Below are 17,516 nucleotides of genomic sequence, written 5' to 3'. Positions count from 1 at the left end.
GGATCTTTAAATCGGTTGCAACTAGGACCAATAAAGCGATTCCAGTTACAACTAGAGAATATGCTCAGTTGCAATTGGCCTGACACCACAATTGCAACCGCTTCAATACCCTGGTTACAACTATGATTATTAAGCCTGTTGCGACTTAGCTAGGACCAGTAAGACGAGTGCAATCTGGCTTAGTTAGTTACATGACAGAGGGTAACTAAAAAAGTAATTACTCTCATGCAACTAGCTTACTATCCTAGTATATGTTTTGTTCTAACCAAAGACTACTCAAGTCCTTTGTTTTGTTTTTTTCTTGCTCGATCCATACTCCTGTTAAGTTCGTCAATTACCATCAACATCCACACTTTCTGCTTTCAGTGCAACTGTTTTCAGCAAATAAAAATGTATTATTATCCTGCCTATTGTTAGGTACTGAATCCAGGAACTCAGAAGTCACACATCACAAGTAGGAAATAAACGTAATTAGAGTTGATTCGTCCGAGCTAGAGGCTATGGTATGTTCATCTTGAGGAACTAATCAGCCATCTGTTCGAGATCCTCATCTGCTCCTTTGTGAATCGAGGCTATGGTACGTTAATCTTAAACACTGTTACCTTTCTCTTTTACATACTCCAAAGTATGAAATCCCCTCGTATATATAATGCTTCTTGTTTCATGTGATAACAGGAACAAGAAGGCTAGACGAGACTGTTTGCGGCCACAGTTGTGCAGCTCAAAGACTAAAAGGCTAAAGAGCTCAGCTTCAGGCTAGCAGTCTACCTGTTTTCCCAGGTCAGACATCAATATCATCAACTACTGTTTCATATAGGTCTATCAGATGGTGCCAGTCATACATCATGTTAGCAAAGTAACAAAGAAACAATCATGCATGAAAAAGTGCCATAGGATTCAGTTAGTTTGGAACATGCATAACCCATAATTTATTGAGAGTACAGCTAGTTTGTGCAGATCATTTTTTTGTTTCAAAAGTAGCAGCTCATGTTCAATTTGGTCTGCAGGATTTTTGGGCAAGGAGACACTTTCAAAATAAATGATGGCCAGTATCGAAGGTGCTGCTGTGTCTGCAATTTTGAAAATTTTGGCAAACAAGTTAGCTCCATTGATGATGAAGCAGTACAGCTCTATAGTGGGTGTGACAAAGGATCTCCAGGATCTCAAGGGTCGATTTGAGGATATCAGCTCCTGGCTAGAAAAAGCAGGATGTAAAACTACGGATAATGATCAATTTTTCATCAGACAATTGAAACACGTCGCATACGACGTTGATGATATTGTTGATGAGTTCCATCTAGAGGCTGAGAAGCACGAAGCTGAAGTTGCCAACAATATTGTGTCAAAATGTCTCTGCACAAAACCAAAATCATATCTATTTCAATTCAAGGCAGCCCTCAAGATCAAGGCTATAAAGAAGAGATTTGATGCAATAGTGAAGCAAAGAACTGACTTCAGTGCAACAGTAAACAGTTTGCCGGAAGGTCATCCTGTTCCACACATGAACAGGACTGCCAGGGCAATTCCAACAGTGCCAAATGTTGCTGTGGCATCAATAATATGTGGAAGTGAGCGAGAAAAGCAGGAAATAATATCTAAACTAGTGGACAAAAATAACCAACAGATAATCAAGATAGTCTCCATAATTGGGCTTGGTGGCTCTAGGAAAACTGCCTTGTCTAACCTTGTTTTCGGTGATGGTAACACCGTAAAGGATCATTTTGAAGTAAGAATATGGGTTCATGTGCCTCAAGAATTTGATGTCTAAGAGCTTATGATGAAGATGTTTGAAGCCATTACTTATCAAAAATCTGAACATCATTCCATACAGAACATAATTCAAACTATAGCAGATACGTTGACTGGAAAGAGGTATTTGCTTGTATTAGATGATGTCTGGACTGTGGGCCGAAGTCAATGGGAAGATTTTATGTTATATATAAAGAGAGGAGCACCTGGAAGTAGTATTTTGTTGACAAGTCGCAATAGAAATGTTGCAGAAGCAGTGGAATCAACAGATCTGTTGAAGTTGTTGTCCTTGTCTAAGGATGATAGCTGGACTGTGTTCACTCAGATCATTGGTGAGGACATAAAAGGTTTGGACTCTGAATTATTGGAAGTTGGGAGAGAGATTGTGAATAAATGTGGTGGGGTTCCACTTGCAATTAAAGTTCTTGCAAATGTCCTTCGTGGCAAGACACATATAGAACAATGGAAGGCCGTGAGAGACAGTAATCTACTAGATGCTGAGGATAAAGAGCATAGAGTATTAGCAAGCTTGATGTTGAGCTATTCCCATTTACCATCCCATCTGAAACGGTGCTTCACAATATGTTCATTGTTTCCTAAAGGCCTTCCGCTCGATAAACAACAATTGGTTGACCAATGGATTGCTCACAATGTGATTAGTTTGACTCATGGTTACAATTGCTTGGAGGATGTTGGCGACGAGTGCTTCAATTCACTTGTGCAAGTTTCTTTTCTCCAGGATGTGAAGGAATATTTTGGGAGAGTGTGTTGCGAGATGCATGATCTTGCCCAGTTCATCTTGGATGAGCAAATTTCAACTAATGTGCCAAAGGATGCAACCAGTTCCACAAAATACCACAGATACTTTTCCTTAGTTCAACAGCCAAAAAAACCTTTGCCTAGAATGTTTTTCAAGAATGCACGTGCTATATATGTTGATGGTGGTGATTGTGATGATATAATATTCAACAAGGCCAAGAATGCAAAGCACTTGTGCAGTATCATTGCAAACAATAATCTATCGACAACAGTGCTCACTGCCATATTTCAGACAAAACATTTGAAATATCTTGAGATGTCAAGATTGCAATGTGAATCACTCCCTGAAACTATGTCAGATATTTGGAGCCTGCAAGCTCTGCATCTAGAATGTAGTAGCCTTCTCGAGTTGCCCAAATCTATTGGTAAGCTGCAAAAGTTAAGAACACTGAACCTATCATGGTGTATGAAGCTAAAGTTTTTACCAGATTCAATTGGTGACTGTAATATGCTTTCAAGCATTTATCTTTGCCAGTACATGGAGCTTGCAGCCTTGCCAAATTCTATTGGTAGAAATAAAAAAGCTAAGAGTTCTTAAACTAGATCATACCAAGATTAAGGAGCTACCTGTAGTTATAACAAAATTGAGAAATCTACAATGTTTGAGTCTACGTAATTGTTATAGGCTGGTAGAGTTGCCCAAAGGCATCGGAAATTTGGATAAGCTTCAAGTTTTGAACCTAGAATATTGTGTGCAGCTGGTAGAGCTACCTAAAGACATTAACAACTTGGAGAAGCTTCATGTTTTGAACTTGGAAAATTGTGGGGAACTGGTAAATCTACCTGAAGGCACTAGCAAGTTGGAGAAGCTTTAAGTTTTGAACCTCGAAGGCTGTAGGAAGCTGGTAGAGCTGCCTGATGGCATTGTCAAGTTTGAGAGGCTTCAAGTTTTGAACCTGAAAGATTGTGAAGAATTGAGAGGGATGCCTGTAGGCATTGGACAATTCAGCAGTCAACTACAAAAGTTGCCCTTATTTGTTGTGGTAACGGTGAAAAGTTTGCTGGAATATCAGAGCTCGCAAATGAAGGTAGGAATAGTGAAGGTCTAATTATCAGAGGTATTTCACATGTGTTGGAGAAAGATGATGCACATAAGGCATGCTTGAAAGAGAAGACAAATTTACAGAGGTTGAAGCTAGAATGGAAGATGCATCAGAAAGGTGAGGTGAACACTGAGTTTTTCTTTAATGAAAAGGTGGACACTACGTTGGAGGAGGCTGTACTTGATGGCCTAGAACCGCCAGCTGGGATTAAAGAGCTAGAAATTTGTGGGTACTCAGGCGAGAAATATGCATGGTGGATGCATAATCAGGTTGTTGGTACTGAAGTAAAGGGGCAAGCTTGCTTCCAATTTTTGAGGGCGATGAAGCTATCTGATTTCCAAGGATTGAAGCATCTACAAGGGCTTGTGGAACTTCCTTGTCTGGAGGAGCTTGAGCTGCACAAGATGCCTTCTCTTGAGAGCATAAGCTGTGGCCCATTTCCTTCACTGGTGAAGTAATTAATGGATGATCTACCTAGATTGGAAGAAGTGTGGTTGGTAGCAGAGAGGACCATGTCTGATGGAGAAGAGGGAGGAAACTGCAGCAATTGTGCACCTCACTCGGGACAGGTCCGAGTTGGTAATTGCTTGACATGTCTGAATATATCAAATTGTCTTACATTGAAGATCAAGACATTCCTACCTTTGTCTTGTCACCTGAAGCATTGGAAGTTCTCCGAGTGTGCTGGGAAGTGGATCACAGAATCTAATTACCACAGCCAATTCCATTTCGAGAGGTCCAATTCATACTTCTATCATAGCCACCTACAAAACACCGGACGTGAGTGGGAGGTGGTGCAACACATGACAGCATGGGAATTATTGAAGACTTTTCTCATTGATAATGCGCTAGGGGAGCTTCGATATCCACAAGAGCTAAACATTCTGAACTGCTGTCGCCTTAGTAGCCTTCCTCAAGCAATGGGGCAACTCACATCCCTCCAGGTGCTACGGATAGGAATGTGCGACGGACTTAAGCAGTGCCGGAATGCTTGGGCGAGCTCTGTTCTCTTCGAACTCTACATGTTGAATGGCTGCCCAAAATAAAGAGCCTTCCCCAATCGCTGCAGCATCAGCATCTCACATCACTTGAGGATCTCAGGATTCATGCATGTCATGCACTTCATGAGCTGCCTGAATGGCTGGGAGATCTCTGTGCTCTATGCAAACTCCACATTTCTGGGTTGGATGGGCTGGCTTGCTTTCCCGAATCCATGTGCCGGCTCACGTCCCTTAAAGAGCTATGCATCGACAGCTGCCCACTCATCACATCCTTTCCGCAGGGGATGGAAAGCCTGGCCTCCCTTGAAAAGCTATGCATCTCTAGGTTAGGAGGAATCGGATCCTTGCCAGAGGGCATAAAAGGTTTCACCGCTCTGAAGAAATTGGAGATCATTGACTATCAGGGAATAAAATCCTTGCCAGAGGGTATAAAATGCCTCACCACTCTGAAGAAATTGGTGATCAAGAAGCGTCCTGATCTGGCGAGGCGCTATGAGGAAGGAAAGGGGAAGGACTGGCACCCCATTTCGCACATCCCTGATGTGCGGACTGATTGAGGTGTGTCATGGGCCCTTTTTTTCTACTCCCTCCGAATTTAAATATTTGTCGCGGTTGACTTTTTTTGCAACTTTGAATCATCCGTCTTTTATATATATATATAGTATCACTATTTAGCTCCTGGGGTGTTGAATAACTATTCAACGCACCATCCAACAGATTCAACCACCCGCAACCGTAAAATCCTCCCGCAGCAGTAAAATTGCCTCTCATCTTATCTTCTGCATGTCCACCGCCCCACAACCGGAAAATCTTTAAACAGGATTGTAAAACTCTAACTAGTTGTCATGCACGTGCGGCATGCACATGTAAGAAAATTATTTGAATATATGACAATGCATATGCTATATAAGTATCAAGACAATAAAAAATGTACATAATATTGAATCATTGATAATCAAACTGGTTTCTAAAACTGTCAACAAAAGTGGCCAATAACAGCTAATTTGAGTTGGAGAAAAGATATGCTTTCTTGCGGTCAAGGTCATTATCACAATCCACATTTCATTTATACATCAGGGTAGAACCTATTCTCACAGTCCACATTTCATTTACATCTCGCAGCACCTATTCATTAACAGTTACCTGCATGCTTTACGGCCACTAACTTAGATACCTAGTCTCCTACCATATTCCCATTGTAATCTTCATGCATTCACGTAATTTAGTGTGGTGCTTGAATGATCCTCCGTTCACTGCTGCTCAACGTCGCAATATATCCCAAGCTTCTCCAGGACCCGTGCAAGCCCTGCGGCAGCTATTCAATTTGGCACCCTGTAGACAAAAATAACAGTCGCATTTAGGCATAATATCATGAACTATTTATGTGGAGGCAATTACAATTCACAGCATATAAATTGGCAATATAGCTACTGGACTGGGTTCTTGAGATAACAATTATCACAAAAGGCCCTGTTTGCATACTAATAAAAGAGGACACAAAAATTGAACCAGGCTACACCAAATTTAGCAAATGGTAAATCATAACAGTTTGATTTCCTGATGGCCATAGACCGTAGGGGGTAATCCACATTTCTTATTTTGCAATTGTTTTAAACGGCACTACTTTTAAAGGACAGAGTTAACATTGCAGAGTTGTAAAGATATGCATCTATTCTGTATATAGATTTGAAATGATCTGAAATAACACAACAATCTGAGAAGAGGAACAATAACAAAAGATATACCTTGCGGCAAAGATTTTAGTTCTAACATACTCACTGAAGATGAGGAACTACAGAACCTTATGGTTTGACATGCAAATCATTCCAAATTGGGAATTACTTCCAACAGGTTCTAGGAACACACCTTCTGTCTTAATTGCAAATTTGGCACAGAGTGAAAGGAACCCCCACTGTAATGGAATGGCAAACAATAAAAATATCCGTGATATCAAGAACCTCTTTAAACTACAAGGCCAACTTCAGAGCAATTTCAGTCAGACTTATTTCGACCTTCTCGATTCATCCTCAAATGCAGCGATCGTGACAAGAGTTAGTTACCTTACAAGATGTGGTAGTGCAATGACTGAAACAACAGGTATCGATCTTCCTGATGCCAACAGTGTGCCGCAGGTTTCAACTGGGTGCCAAGTGCCAACAGTGTGCCGCACAATTAAACAATAATGGTGCAATTGTCTTCATTATAAAGAAAAATCCTCCTCTATGGATTCTTCAACTGTCAACTAATTAAGTGCCTCAATTTTTTTATGATTTTTTAGTTTTAAGTAGTTGACATCCTTATTTACAGATCATCTCCAAGTTAGAGAAATAACCAAATATTAGATGTTTACTCAAACAACTGCAAGAATAAATGACAGCTTGGACCATCGTAATTGCAGGTTTAAAGACAAAGGGTATGAAAATAAGCCAAACAATATAATATAAAAATGATTTAGGCTTTCAGAAATGGGTGACATGCTATAGTGATATCACAGGCATCCTAGTAGGCTCCAAAAAACACTGAACTGCACACAAACCAACTGAATGTTAGCATGTCCGACCCAAGCCATGACCTTGCAGTCTAAAAGATATGGAACAATATAACTTAGAATACCAAAGTAAGAAAAGATATGGAACAATATAACTTAGAATACCAAAGTAAGAAAAGATATGGAACAATATAACTTAGAATTTAGAAAAAAAATAAACTATCAGAAGCAATTATGCTATATACTTATGGTTAGTGAACCTAGCAATCCCTTGCTGCTGTTGCTAGAAAATAGATTCTAGAATTGAGCATTACCTGAACCCAAGGTTAGTTTGTGGCAGTTCCTGAACAGAGGCAAGAGCTGCTACCGCTGAAACCGGAATGAAGCACTGTAAGTCAAAGAAGCAACAGATCAGATGATATGCAGACAGCCGACATAAGCAACCTGCAAAGGCAACAATAAACAAGCCGCTAGGCCACCGGCGTGAGCTGCTAGGACCAGTGAAGATGGCACGAAGGTCAAGGGACCAGATCTTGTGGGCGCCAACCAGTGCTGCCGCTTGCCCCTGTATGTGGCCGGCTAGCGTGCCGTTGTAGACCTCGCGCATCGAAATGTGGGATTCTGAAACTTGGAGGGATGAGGGCATGGAGCAACAGGAAAGAGGAGATTGGTGAAGGGATTGTACTCTGAGGGCTCTAGATGTCGGCCATAGTGGCCTGAGCGCCGAGGATACCGGTGCCGCGCCCTCACCCTCACCTGAGCGGAGCAGGAGGTGGAGCAGAGGGCGGATCTGAGGGGCCTCCCTCCATGGCGGAGAGCAGGTTCTCCACCAGTGTTTGGTTCAGCACACGCGCGATTGCGAGGAGGGAGAGGGGAGGAGCAAGGCGAGCGGAGTGCGGAGATCGGAGGCGATGCGCTGCAAGTTGTGGCTGGTGCTGGCGTGATTGATGGGCGGCGGCGCGGCATCCATGCGGTGGAAGGAAAACATGCACCTGATTTACGGACGTGTGAGAGGCGCGGGTATGCGGGCGGGTAGGCGGAGCAGATCGGTTTGAAAAAAATCATCAAATGGCAGAAACATTTTCTATCTATCGGTTTTCACCACTTTCGACTCCTTTCCGGTCCCTTGGGCCAGCGCAGTGGATTAACCAAAACTCACTCTTTTGTAGTGTAGATTAAAACCGTAAAATAACATTGTAGATATATAAAGGAGTCCAACCCTAATTTTCGCCTAAATTTTCTCTCTCCTCTCATTTAGTTCCCCGGCACCCACAAGAGGCGGCGACGGTGCTCCTCGGGTCCTCCGTTCCCCGGCATCGAAGCGGAGACGGCGGCGGTCCTCTCCCTGCTGCGGCAGCGTGAGTCCCCGGCGGCGGCGCTCTTCTCCTTCGACCGCGCAAGTCCCCGGCGGCGGCCTTCCTCCGTGACGGCGCGCTCCTCACCTATGGCGTCCAGGCAGCATCCCAGCAATGGCCGGCGGCGCGAGTCCCCGGCGGCAGCGCTCGCGAGTCCTATGCACACCGATCTGCAGGTCAGTCCCCTCCGCACCCCCTCTAATTTCTAATCTATATGCCTGTAGCGTTGGAGGAAATCCCGTCATATAGGAATATATTGTTTCGATTTGGTTTTGATTTACTGATTTCTAATCTCCAATTTCACTTCCGCGTGCATATTCTAGATAATTGTTGAGTATAGATCCAATTTTGTTGGATATCAATAGACCAAAATCATGGACTACATCGGCTAATCTAATTGCTCATCTGATGAACATGCCAGTCAGTTCTCCCTTCCATGCCCACAGCAGATGCTACGGGGTAATTGCCACCGGCCCGCGAATTGAGGATGCATCCCGTTCTTCTTTTCCTTTTAATTAATTCCTGTAACATATAGTCCTAATTTCCTTTCTCTGTTCAAACTATCTTTAACAAAATATCTCATGTTCAAACTATCTTTAACGATAAAACTAATCATAACAAAATAAACGATAATTTCTACGTGAATTTTAATTACTGCTTGCCTATTAATTGAGGGTTAAGCGGGAGCCCTGATCAGCCTGTCGGTCAAGATGAAAGACCTGCATCTGCATGGGTGAAGAGGTAGATCAAGATCTTGACGCTGTATGACGTCAACCAATCCATCGCAACCTTTGAAGTTGATTTCGTCGAGTGGCCTCTGCTTTGCCACAAAGAGATGCACTGGTTAGTTTTCTGTCTAACTACTTCGATCCTGCCTGTGTACTCAAGCAGGCAGCCTGCGAGAGCTTCCTTTGCTGCCTCGCACCATGAAGCAATCTGCTGAGCTGCACCTGCACGGTTTGTTCTCCATATTCGGTTGTTTGTATTGTACTGTATCCACCACACAGCCCTGTTTTCTCAGATCCAGCGTATTTGCTGGAACAAGCAGTGCTTGTTTGGTTTCATTCACAAACGATATTTCATTGCGGTTTCAGAAAAGAGGGACAAAACATTCTTCTCTGCTTGCTCGGTTACAAGCTAGCTAATGGATTATGGATGCTCCTGGAGAGATGGAGCAAGCCAGGGGCGACCAGCCTCGGACTTGCCGGTTGCCGCCTCTGCCATGGCGCGGCCCGGCGTCTGCGCGTGGTGGCACAACTATGCAAGGGTGGTCACGTCTAGCCATGGTATGGTGGGTGTGCCAAGGCATGGCTAGGTGGCCGCGTGAACACGGCAATTGGCGATGCACACCACCTGTTGGGCGAAATGTGTGGCCGGTGAGACATTGTTCGGATTTCACCTTTATATCTTTTCCTTTTCTGTTTATCTTGAATTGATTCTGCTTCTTCTGCATTACGGTTGGTTTTGAACCCCAAGACGGAAGAAAATGGCCGTGGCCGAGGCATGGACTCATCTAGGTGAAGGGCGACACCCACAGCCAAAAGTACGTCGACGAGGCCACCAAGAAGGAGGTCAAGGACATCTTTCGGCCGCTATGACCGCACCCTCCTCGTCGCCGACCCCAGGCGCTGCGAGCCCAAGAAGTTTGGTGGGCGCGGAGGTACCAGAAATCGTGTCGTAATTGCTAGATCATGTATCAATTGGTGTTGCGTGTTCTGGTTCTATACCTAGCTACATCTTTACATATATGCAATGGGAGTTTAGAATTTTAAGCCTAGTAGTCTGGTACGTTTTTGAATAATCTTACTATTACTAATTAGAGGTCTAAAAAGATGCACTGTTTACGAGACGCTTTAGAAAAAAAGAAAGAATCTAGAAAATCCCACAATAATCAGAAACATCTGTCCTTCTATTTTAAACCATAATCAACCATAGCCATTGGATTAACATCAGCCACCTAGCCTTCTATTCCCGCATAGTTGATCCACTAGCAGATCCAACAAGGATCAATACACAACTTGGACACTTTTTTTCCTTTTCTATTAAAATATGTAGAACCATACGCGGATACACCCCTAAGCAACGGGCAACTAAAAAGTGTACTACAGCATACTAAAATATTGCTACCCCTACAATAATCACGCCTGAAACTCTTTATTTTTTTCCGGGTTTTCTCTCCGCGAGCTTTGGTGACCAAATGTTACGTTCGGTACGGGGCTGATTAATGTGGTAAAAAGAGACTACTAATATTATGTGATAACGAAACTTGATTAATGGTGACGAGGTTTCATATCCGACTGTGTTACAAAGACGAACATGCATGGAAATTCTACTTCACCAGTTTCTCTACTTCTGCCTCCTTTACCAATGAGTAAAATCCATCTCCGGTCCCTAAACTTGTCACGCTATGTCATCCCGGTCCCTAAAGTCTCAAAGTGACTATCCCAGTCCCTAAACTATGTTTGGGTCTCATCGAGGTCCAAACGGGCATAGGGCAGACTCATTAGCTAACGTGGCACCGGACTCCACAATGACATTAGCTCGACCTACTCTGAAATTCGGCAGTTTCTGCCCAAATCTGAGTGTCAAATAAACTTCCTACAAATAGAAGCATGAAACAATAAAATAAAATCTGAGTGTTAAATTAGCCTCTTTATCTCTAGCAACCGTAATACCCATCAATTGCTAGAAACAATTATGATAGAATGAAAAACACCACAACAAAACCATAAATATAACAAGTGAAATTACTATGAATTGTAGTAATTATTTGATTTCTGCGAATGTATAAAGTGAAAATACACCGGTATTTGACACTCAAAGATTATATTAATTTCCTACCGATACATCAATATTTCACACAGGAACATCATCAAATCGACGGTAAGTAACACGTTGAATGGTTGTTTAAACCTATAAGGATTACAGAAGCACTGTTTGCACACTTTCAATCCTTTTTTTTTGAAGGGGCTATTGCAAAACTACCCTCATTTCGTCCTCTGATTGCATGTTTGCCCCCCTTTTTTTGACTTCGCATGTTTGCCCCCCTTTTTTTGAATCTGAAGCTTCCAGTTGCCCCTATTCTGTTAAGAGCCGGTGACGGTATTAAATGGTAGTTGAAAAGACACATATGCCCTTGTGGGACCCACTCGTCAGCAGCAACAAAGAGTCAAAGACATCCGCTCACTGGCGGAGGATGAGGCGGCGCTCTACGACGCTCGTCGGCGTGGGACTGGGAGGCAGCTGGCCTCGCCCAGCGCTGCCGCGCGGGTGTACAACTGGATGCTGGAGGAGCGGGCCCCAGTGCGCAGCCTCACCCACGCACCCCTCAACGACGTCGTCGCCCCGCGGGACCGGCCCGGCCGCTGCGGCGATGACGGCGGCGGTGGCGTCGCTGCCTTCTCCGCCCTCGCGGGCGACCTGCGCCACCGCTTCCGCGTCGCGCACGGCCGCCAACCTAGGTCCTTCACCGCCGGCGCGCTGGCATTCAGCAGGGGCGCTGGCGGTCGAGCTCCGGACCTCTGGCGGCGTGCACTGGCAGTCGCAGAGCAAGCTGCTGGCGTCGAGCGGGAAGACCAAGGTGCTCGGCGGGATGGCGCGCCACCTCCGATCCTGCTAGCCGCCATCGCGAGGAGGAGCGGGCCGGGCCCACGGCCGGCGCCATGGGCCTCGTCCCTGTCTTCACCCCGACAGCGGCGAGGCGGGAAGAGGCGGAGAGGCGACGCTCACCAGCGTGGGACGAGGGTGCAGGGGAGGAGAGAGGAGATGCTCGCCGGCTGCCACGGGCTCCGCCCGCTCCTCCGCGCCGCCGCCGGCCATGGGCTCGGCCTGCTCCTCCTCAAGCCGGCGGGCGGGCGCGGCCTCCCGGCCCCCGCGCGACGCCGGCCGCCCAGGCAGCCCCACCCACTCCCTTCGCCCCTCTGCCTTTCCCCCGCGCCTCAGTCTTCTGCCACCTCCGCCGGTCCTCCCCCAACGAGAGAGCCAACAGAGCAGGGGTAGGAGAGACATTTCCTATCTAGATTTTCCATATTTCCTTTTTCTTTATTTGCTGGAAGCTGCCTCGGTGGACGCCGTTGGAAATCAGGGGCAAACGGATGATTCACACTTGAAAAATAGGGGCAAACATGCAAACCTTAAAAAGAAGGGGCAAACATACAGTTGTAGGTACAAACGAGGGCAGATATGCAATTTGCCCTTTTTTAAAGTATTGCGGCCTTAAGGATTGAAGCTATAACCTTGGGCTAACACACAAACAGAACCTCAAATTTAGTTACTAGATTGAAAAGTTGACCAAGTAACACATACTACTAGCGTGTTAATCCTGGCAAAAACAAGTGACCTACTCCTGCAAACAATAAGTTTAGTAGTGCAATTGGGGACGGCCCTGCTCAGACTCAATGGAGCTTCTCCACTTAGATCTCCACCTACTGGGTGGCGCCGCGAATGAGCTCCCGCAGCAGCGACACAACGCCGGCAACGTCCACACAAACTCCCAGCTCAGCCTCGCTGCGAACCGTGCCGTCCCCGCCGGCCACCACGCACTGCACGGTGCCCGCGCCCTGCCGCAACACTAGGAACACCACGTGACGCCCCACGCTGCGCACGCGCCCGTGCCCCGCGGCACCTGTCGGCTCCAGAAAAGCCAAGTCCGCCCACGTGTACACCTCCTGCAGCCGCCGGACCTCTCCCGTGGTGGCCACCGTAGTCTTCCCCCTCGTGGTGCTCACGTCCGGAAGCCATGGGTGTCTGGGAGCACAGGAAGAAAGAAGGAGGCAATGGCCACATAGTTTGATGGCCGCCGAAGTCTATTCGAAGAGGAATGAATGGATTCGGGAGGAAAAGATAGGGGATCGGTGGGGGGAAGAGGAGGGTGTGTGTGGGGGTCCCACATGACAGTCCAAGGTGGCATACCCGTTTGGACCTCGTTGAGACCCGAACCGAGTTTAGGGACCCAATCAGCTACTTTCAGAGTTCGGGACTGGGATGACACAGCGTGACAAGTTTAGGGACCGGAGATGTATTTTACTCTTTATCAATCTTATTTGCTTGCCTTTTCACCTCAATTTTTGTCCAAAGGAAGGTAAAATATTACATTCAATGTATCATCATACCCCAAAAAACTAATTATTTCACATTACAAAAACTAGCCCATGCACTGTCACGGGTTGATCGGCTGGTGTCATAAGAATGTGAATACTCTTGGCTAGTCTGTCTAATATGGTTATGCTTGTTACCTATAGGCTATAGCAAGGAGAGGACGAGGGCGCTGCAGCCGCCCAAAGGACCCACAGCACCGAAACATGCGGCGCCATCCCCTTTCCTATCGCGCCCCTCCAACGCCCGCAGAACCACTCGTCACATCCCACTGCTCCCGGCTACGGGCCTGTGCTCGGGACGCTGCGCCATAGGGCCGGGCTTTGCCTCCTCCCTCGGCTCCACCGGCGCCACCCCCCCCCCCTGCCTGCGCCAGAGCAGCCGTCGTTCGGCCCCTTCATCCCACTGCCCGTGGAGGCGCCAAGCTGTCCACACGCTGGTGCAGAGCAAGGTGCGAGCGCCGAGCGACGAAGAAGGCCGGTGCTCCATGGGTCCTCCTGGCGCCTGGGCAGCTGCTTGGACAGTAACAGCAGCACTGTCTTCGACGCGCACCTACTGTCATAGATATGCTAGCTTGCCAAATGTCTGACACACGCTGCATGTGTTCGACAGAATGTCGACTAATAATATGTCCGTTTAGATCGCAGTGATCAAGGCTTTTGTCCAGTAAGTAGGCAGAACCGGTCCACTGATTACTTGAGCCACTCGCTATTCCTTTAGGCAAAAATTATTTCTAGGTATAATAGCCTTATATTTTGACCCAGTGATTTCAGTGGACAATGCTATGCTACTATTTTTAACCTCTGTAAACTTAATATGCTTCACAAGGTACTGAAATTGAAACATGGAATAGGTAACAAAGGCTACCCTACTTGTACGACCTTTGTTAGCGTTTCTGGTACTTTAATTGTAAATTAGTAGTCGCTTGCATCTTGTTGTCCTTTGTGCAAGGCCAACTGATGACTACGATTACATTGTATATTACCTTGCTAAATGAGCTTCCACCCTGAACTGTCAAACAACATTCTTTCAAAATAATAGGGAATTGCCTGAACAAAAAGATTGATTTTTTCCAAACATACAAACTAAAACTGAGTACTCCTAGCTAACACATGTAAACTATAAATCTTATTTGAGAGTTTTGCATTGTAATTTTTCTCATGTTCATAGTTGGCCATAATACCAGTGTGTTCAGGCAATATTGGTCACAGTACCAGCGTGCATTGGACAACATGAGCCATGTTGAAGTTAAAGAAAAGAAACAATAAATAAATCTCTATGCCATCATAACATCACAAAGATACTGGTGGGACAATATGATAAGGAATCTGCCAGTACTGAAATTTCAATATTCCAAAGATACATGCACAAAGGCTGACTGTCCATGCACACAATATGACTACGAGTAAGCTACTTTTGCTTATACTCTCCCCCGAATCAGTTCTTCATACTTTCCTGTCTGTTAGCCCTTTGATGCTAAAGCATCACTGATTCACTGTGATTTGAATCTTAATGCTACAATGTTTTGTATTGTCCTTATGCAAAAATGAGTGGGCTAAGTATCACAAATTAAAATTTTTATTGCTATTTTACCTTATGATCTATACTTCCTACTATACTGTAACTTTCAGAGCATGCAAGCTGATCCCAAAGATATCAAACAACTGAGCAGAAGAAGACCACCTGATTGAGTGCCATCTATAGTTCTATACATGTAGCATGTTGCTTAGCATTTTGGTGCCATCTTAGCATTGTGATAGTTAATCTTTATATCTTCATGGATTGGTTCACTCTAGTACTTCACTTTGATAGACACATTTTCTTGCTAGGGGTCGGGCGAGATAGGCCAACAAGTGCACTTGAATGCTGGATCTAGGAAAATGCTTCCATACTAGGAACAACACTCTAATGAAACATCGAGTTGCTCCAGAACAATAACAATGCACAAGACGGAATTTTCTGACCCAAATCTTAAGCTGGCCATCAGTTTTTAACTCAGGTGACAAATTTACCTTTTTATTATTACACAACATTGTCCTTTTGCAATATGATCATCCTACGTATGCAACACCTAACTATATACTCAGAATAGGCTATGGAACCATTAAAACATGGGATTAATCTGTTTTTTTTAATGAACCTGCAGGAGAGCTGCATGTTATATTGAAAAGTAGGAAACACCCAGAGGGGCGAAGGTAAAATTTACAAGGCAGAACAAGAAAAACGGAGCTCCAACAGCTGCCAAGTGGGATTAATATGTTTGATCTTGCTAATATTGACAGTGTACTGGCAAAGTCGCGCTGTGTTTCTAGTATATACTTATTATCATTTGAATGGACAACACACAATCAGGAGCTAGCACAAGTGCACAACTATCAACTACTGCGAATAGCTACGTCAGTGCACTAATTAGTTGGACGATCCTTCAAGTTCGTGCTAGTGCACCTTGTTTGAAATCTTTCTTCCCTTTTCCTGCTTCTCTTATGAGTGGGAAGACTGCTGTTGATGTATGCAGATGAGTCGCAACTCTTTAGTCTCTCAATCTTTCTGCTTGTGTGCCGTGTTTGTATACTGAATTCTGGGTGAGCTTTTTTCTTTGGTCCTGGTTCTGCTTTCTGTATATAGCAGTGTTGTTTTTTCTGAGAGGAGATGGTGTGATGATCAAATTGTTTCCCTATTGGTTTTATTGGCCACCATGATGGTTCAAACTGTATTAGCTCTATCTGATCATTTCCTTCACAATCTAATTTTTTGAAACCGTTGAAGCCTTTATTTTATCTCTGCCGTGTTGTTTCAACGATGTTGTTTCAACAATGCCGGTCCCAAGCCCGGATAAAGGAGGAGGGTTGTGTTAGGCGTGGCGAGCCAATGTAGAACCCAGCTACTCTTATGGAGATGAAACGCAAGAGAAAACCGTTGGGGCGTAACCCTCTTAGCGGCGCGCCATATCGCAACCCGGGTATGGTGTTAAATGAGCAAGGGCGGGGCCGTCACCCCCCTTGGTGCCGCGCCGTATCGTGATCCGGACGCGGTGTTAAGTGAGCAAGGGTCGGGTCGTCGCTTCCTCAGTGGCGCGCTACATCGTCTCTCGGGTGTAGTGCTAAATGAGCAAGGGTCTTCGCACCTAACTCGGCGGGTGCGAGGGGTAAGGAAGCTAGTCGTGCCAACTAGAATCCTTCTAGGTAGCTGGAATGTAGGGTCCCTCACAGGTAAGTTAAGAGAGTTAGTTGACACAGCGATTAGGAGACGTGTAAATATCCTATGCGTCTAGGAGACGAAATGGAAGGGTCAGAAAGCGAAGGAGGTGGAGAACACAGGCTTCAAGCTTTGGTACACAGGAATAGTTGCAAACAAAAATGGAGTGGGCATCTTGATTGACAAGAGTCTGAAAAATGGAGTGGTGGACGTCAAGAGGCTAGGGGATAGGATCATCCTAGTCAAGCTTGTTGTTGGTGACTTAGTCTTCAACGTTATAAGTGCGTATGCTCCCCAGGTAGGCCATGATGAGAGTACAAAGAGGCAGTTTTGGGATGACCTAGATAGCTTGGTTAGAGCGGTACCCACCAGTGAGAAGCTTTTCATAGGAGGAGATCTCAATAACCATGTAGGGTTGTCTAATGCAGGTTACGAGGTGGCACATGGAGGGTTTGGGTATGGTAGTAGGAATAAGGAGGGAGAGGAAGTCTTAGACTTTGCTATAGCTTACAATCTGATGGTAGCCAACACCTTCTTTAGGAAGGTGACCTTCTGTAGTGGCCATCACGCTAGTCAGATTGACTTCATTCTCACAAGAAGAGAGGATAAGAGGACATGCTTGGATTGTAAGGTAATACCGGGAGAGTGTGTTGTCTCTCAACACAAGCTCATGGTGGCTGATTTCCACTTTCGTCTGCGTACCAGACGGGATAAACAAGTCAAAGCCGTGAGAACAAAGTGGTGGAAACTAAAAGAGGCGGCGTCGGAAGAC

General features: G+C 45.3%; 3 long non-coding RNA genes and 1 other non-coding gene across 4 annotated transcripts; 3 read left to right on the top strand and 1 right to left on the bottom strand.

Annotated features, from left to right (window-relative positions):
- The first annotated feature begins 279 nt into the window (after nt 1-279).
- On the top strand, nt 280-1,365 carry LOC120694305. Its single transcript, XR_005683429.1, has 3 exons — nt 280-577; nt 676-780; nt 1,008-1,365. It is a non-coding gene; the product is annotated as an uncharacterized LOC120694305 (long non-coding RNA).
- Nucleotides 1,366-5,541: 4,176 nt separating this feature from the next.
- Nucleotides 5,542-7,676, bottom strand: LOC120694306. The gene is made up of 2 exons (XR_005683430.1): nt 7,545-7,676; nt 5,542-7,469 (listed from the first exon to the last, which is right to left on the bottom strand). It is a non-coding gene; the product is annotated as an uncharacterized LOC120694306 (long non-coding RNA).
- Nucleotides 7,677-9,976: 2,300 nt separating this feature from the next.
- LOC120694303 lies at nt 9,977-15,831 on the top strand. The gene is made up of 3 exons (XR_005683427.1): nt 9,977-10,115; nt 15,379-15,548; nt 15,696-15,831. It is a non-coding gene; the product is annotated as an uncharacterized LOC120694303 (long non-coding RNA).
- Nucleotides 15,832-16,196: 365 nt separating this feature from the next.
- On the top strand, nt 16,197-16,282 carry LOC120694308. Its single transcript, XR_005683432.1, has one exon. It is a non-coding gene; the product is annotated as a small nucleolar RNA Z102/R77 (small nucleolar RNA).
- Nucleotides 16,283-17,516: the final 1,234 nt, after the last annotated feature.

The sequence above is a fragment of the Panicum virgatum genome, unplaced genomic scaffold, assembly GCF_016808335.1.
Source record: "Panicum virgatum strain AP13 unplaced genomic scaffold, P.virgatum_v5 scaffold_4688, whole genome shotgun sequence".
Classification (NCBI taxonomy): domain Eukaryota; kingdom Viridiplantae; phylum Streptophyta; class Magnoliopsida; order Poales; family Poaceae; genus Panicum; species Panicum virgatum.
This window is presented reverse-complemented; position numbering and strand designations above follow the sequence as displayed.